The sequence below is a fragment of the Euphorbia lathyris genome, chromosome 4 (genome assembly GCF_963576675.1).
Source record: "Euphorbia lathyris chromosome 4, ddEupLath1.1, whole genome shotgun sequence".
Lineage (NCBI taxonomy): Eukaryota > Viridiplantae > Streptophyta > Magnoliopsida > Malpighiales > Euphorbiaceae > Euphorbia > Euphorbia lathyris.
The window spans coordinates 32,229,284-32,234,092 of NC_088913.1; the positions used below are offsets into that span (position 1 = coordinate 32,229,284).

The following is a 4,809-nucleotide window of genomic DNA, read 5'->3' on the forward strand; positions in this document are numbered from 1 at the left end:
AAACCATTCCAGATACTTCTCCAAACCATACTAGGATTATTGCCTAATTTGGAGAAAAGTAAGTCCTCCTTTGGAAAATATTTAGCTTTGAAAACTTTACTTACTAAAGTATTTGGCTCACTCACTAGCTTCCATCCCTGCTTTCCTAACAAAGCAAGGTTAAACATGTGCAGATCTTTGAACCATGCCTCCAACATCCTTTGGTCTACATAATTTAGCCCAATCAAACCAATGGATACTCCTTTTTCCCTCAGGTTTCAAGCCCCACCAAAAAGAGTTCATCAATTTTTGAAGCTCATCACAAATAGACAAGGGTAAAAGGAACGTACTCATACAAAAGGTAGGTAAAGCCTGAGCCACTGACTTAAGCAACACCTCTTTCACTACTAGAAAATACCAGATTACTGACGAAATGCTTTGACGGAACATAATCCGTCAATAAGTTTTGACGGAATTCTGTCAATATGTTTTCCGTCAAAAAGTTTTGACGGAATGTTTGATGGAATGATAAATCCGTCAGAAATTTATGGCGGGAACATTCCCGCCATGTTTTTGACCGACAATGTTGACCAAATTCTTTATGTACTGACGGAATTATTGACAGAAATCCGTCAAAATTCTGTACCAGTAATTAATATGCTAAAAAAGTAATATATTTCCACATTTTTTAAACAAAAAATCATATTTTTTAGTTAAATGTTTATTTGTATTTAGTTATAGATAGATTTATGAAAACAATATATATACCTATATATATAATGTAATTTTCATAAAGAAAAATAAGTAAATATGTATATATATTTATTGGTATTTTGATTTTCGAAAAAATTAAAATTAAAATGGGATGGAATACAAATTGAGGTAAGAGAAAATTGGATTTAATCTAAAGAAAAAATATTGAAAAAGAAAAAATTAAGTAAATATATAAATTGATATTTTGATTTTTGAAAAAAATTAAAATTAAAATTAAAATTGGGTAGAATACAAATTGAGGTAAGAGAAAATTGGATTTTAATTTAAAAAAATATTACAAAGGGAAAAAAAGTATATATATAGTCCAAAATTATGTTTTGTGGGATCGAACTCTCCACATCACTAGTACAGGAATACTGTTCTAACCATTACACTACATATTTTTGTTGTTTAACTAGCTTTTTTTAGTTTAATAATTGCGTCTTTTTTCTTCCTGAAATTTGGAATCTCATCCGTTGATTTCCTATTGACTCGATGGCTAAGATTAAATCACATATTGTATATATTCTTTTGTTTACTGAACTTAGGGTTTTTAAGTCATGTCTGCGTCTCTCTCCATTTCTCTTTAGTCCGAAACCTGACGATTTCTTCCAATGGCCGCCGTTCACCTCAAATCAGCGGTTTCTCCCTTCAAACGAAAATGGCGACTCTCTATATAGCGGTGAAAGGTGATCCCCACGAAGATTGTTATTCTTCCCGGCGGCGCAGCGTGATAGTCCTTTAACGATGAAGGTTGCTTCGGCCAGGTGAGGATCATCCATCCATGCTAATCTCTTCGGTACCATTTTATTCCGAGGTATTTAAACTATAGATTGTTTGATTTTAAAACTAATTACAGAAAGTGAATATCTTCATTGAATTTATAATTTAGAGGGGTTGGTAATTTGATCAATATTTGATTTGAAATTGAAAAATTCTGGGCTTGTTCTGGCAAATGAAAGTCAGGGACTTGTTTTTTATACTAACAGATGCATCAGTTTGAAGTCTTAACTGATGGATTTAGTTTGCTTCTATAGCGAGTGCATAATTTGAATGGTTGGCTGTGCAGCATTCAGGTGGGAAACTAAAGGACCTTGTTCATCTTTTAGTTGTTAAATATGAAATAATAAAATAGTGAGAAGGTCATACTGCCAAAAACGCAGGGTTAGCCCTTTTCTTCGCCATCAAAATCGTCTTTCATTGGAGAGTTTTAACAAGTATTCAATGAAAAATGCACTCAAATCATTCAAAACAAATAAACAAAAATCAAATTTCCCACTTCACTCAAATCTAGTTCACGTATATTTATTGCAAGAGTTTTGTGCCATGTTGGTCTTCCTATATCTGTGCAGGGTGGTGTTTATCTATTTACAGACAATGATTATCATTTTTCCTATCATATATATCATATATAATCATATGAAATATATAGATTACATAAAGCGACTATGGAACGATAATCTGTTTTGACACCCCTCTTATGATATAGTCTATAGCCATGAGACTCGATCACTATTTCAGTGTAGCGGAATGGGACTGGGGTCATTGTGGTTGTAACATAGCTTCTTGCAAAAACTTTGAAACGTACGTGAATAAATGTTTAAGAAGTGGATGAGAGTTTGATAGATGCAACTTAATTATTAGCATCAAAACATTGATCTTAACATATGGATCCATTTTTTTTTATCGTCTAACCATCTTATTTTGTTTTTACATACAATGTAGGAGTTTCTTGTGAAGAGTGTAAATCGAGTTGAATTTATGGCGCTGCTAGGCTTTTTTGGAGCAACCATTAGTGCAATCCAAATGTATCCTTTTCATAACATTTAATTGCTTGCAACAATAAATTTTTCTAGCTAGGAATAGAGTTTTCTTGTTATTCAACAAAATGGTGATCCATTCTTATACAATAAGTTGAAAATGTTTTTTTGTATACTATTGCGCTGTCACACTGTGCCTCTTAATAATGTCTTCACAGAACCTTTCTTGAGCATGTTGACCTTAAATCTATTCAGTGGTCAGCTGGAGCATTGAGTTTCTTTGTTCATCATTCTTTTCTAAATTCTTATTATTGGAGTCAAATTTCCTTTTCTGGTCTTCCCCGCCGGGGCTTAAAATTTTGCTTGTGATCAATTCCATATTTGCATTATTTCTGAATTAGTTTTGGTATAAATACAATTAATGTGGCCTATAAACCACAGTTATCCTCTTCCTAACTTAAGGGGGAAAGAAAAAAATTCTATCAACACGATTACTTGCATGGTGATTCTTTAACTTGTTTTTCTATATTTACTTTTTTAGGCACTTTCGTTTGTTGGATTTACAATGGCGATGTTTCCATTAAATTTACAATGGCATTTATCTTCAATATAATGTTTGGAATGATCTCCCAATTAATATTTCAACAGATAAAGAGTCTTCTGGGAACACTAGTTGAGTGGCTTTACTATATCCTTCAGGCATTTAATCTTGGTGATCTTGTTCGCTACCAAGAAATGTGCCGTGTGCTTGCATAATGCATCTTTGAGGGCTCAGCCAACATTGGTTGAGAATGAACATAAGCTATTGGAAAAGATTAACATCCTTTGCTTGAAGGAAATCATCTTTAGGTATCTGTACATTTATAGATATCTTTCTCGACATTGTTTACTTACTATTTCCATGTGTTAAATTTGAAAATTTAGCATGATCTGAACTACATGTGATTGAAATAAGACATGCTTCTTTACAGCCGTCCTTCTGAAGATCGAACTATTCCATTAAATGTCATTGCTGATGGTACAAAACTTTCTATTGAGGATGTGGAGCATCTAATCATGAAGAGTCTTTCTGTAAGTCTTCTCTCATGATATTTGACATGATGCTATAATATGTACACATTTTTCATCATTCACTTGATGGTTGAAAATAAAATAGTAGAATTGTAAGTCATACCTGCTGCTCCCTTTTCAACTAGAAGGATATTTTCTTGCATGCATACAACTGTATACACTTATAGATGACCACTGGTTTAAATATGGAGGGAACTATTATGGATTATAATATATTAAAAAAATTATGCATAAGTTTGCAGCCATTTGGTTAGAGTTGGACAAAGGAATTGGCATCTGGAACCATAATATAATATTAGTTCAGAGTTCAGTGTTTAAAGAAGAGCTCTAATCCAGCACCAATGACATGGGACATAGAATCTTATGTATCAACCTTAGCACTATTTTAGAGCATCTTAGATTTTTAAGCTTTAAAATTGAAATCATGTTTACCACACATTATATATATCTGAACTACTTACTGAACTCTGAACTAAGATCAATGTATTCAAGCATACTTCAGTAAGTAATTTTGGAAAACATGGATCATATGGCTTGGTTATTTGTGCTTTATACTTGGCTATTCTAGCTTTTCTAATGCTTTTTGTTTCATATCATCTGATTTTGTATCAAAAAATGCCTTCAACTAATTAGCAGGTGCCATTGGGTTATTGCAATGCACGGAGGAAGCTCGACGTCCTGTGGACTGTGTCAAAGTAGATTTTAAAGAACATTGCAGAGTCTCAAAACATCATTTGGTATATTATATTCTTTGTTGTAACAATTTTTGGACATAAATATTGTAGTATCAATGTTCTCCAATCAATTTGTACAGTTGCAATTACCCTAGTTTTGACACATTCATTTATTTGTTACGAATTTTGGATCAACGAGGCTTTGAGCTATTTTGTGTGTTTTATAATTAAGATTGCAAATGTATATGCTTTATATTTTATATTTTTATCCAGGGTATAATTTTATAATTTTATTGTACAATAATTTTTTTTTTTTTTTAATTTTCTTTTTGTATTATTGACGGAAATTTCCATCAAGGAAAGTATTTTTTGACGGAAATGTATTTTGACGAAATAAATTCGTCAAATGATTCCGTTAGAATGTTTTGACGGTTGAGATGTCAGTAAAAACGTCAGGGAAGCTTGACGGAAAGATATGTCAATGAAATGTCAAAACTTGTTGACGGAATATTCCGTCAAACAATCGTCAAAATATCTGTCAGCATATTGTTAGGAGGAATCTTTGACGTGTA

General features: G+C 32.3%; 1 long non-coding RNA gene across 4 annotated transcripts; it reads left to right on the forward strand.

Moving 5' to 3' along the window:
* Positions 1-1,278: 1,278 nt before the first annotated feature.
* On the forward strand, positions 1,279-4,505 carry LOC136226646 (uncharacterized). Of its 4 annotated transcripts, XR_010687806.1 has the most exons (5): positions 1,279-1,499; positions 2,458-2,540; positions 2,711-3,341; positions 3,464-3,563; positions 4,197-4,505. It is a non-coding gene; the product is annotated as an uncharacterized lncRNA (long non-coding RNA). The 4 variants fall into 4 exon arrangements; XR_010687804.1 differs by having other exon boundaries at positions 1,279-1,549; positions 2,458-3,341; XR_010687803.1 differs by having other exon boundaries at positions 2,458-3,341.
* The last annotated feature ends 304 nt before the right edge of the window (positions 4,506-4,809 follow it).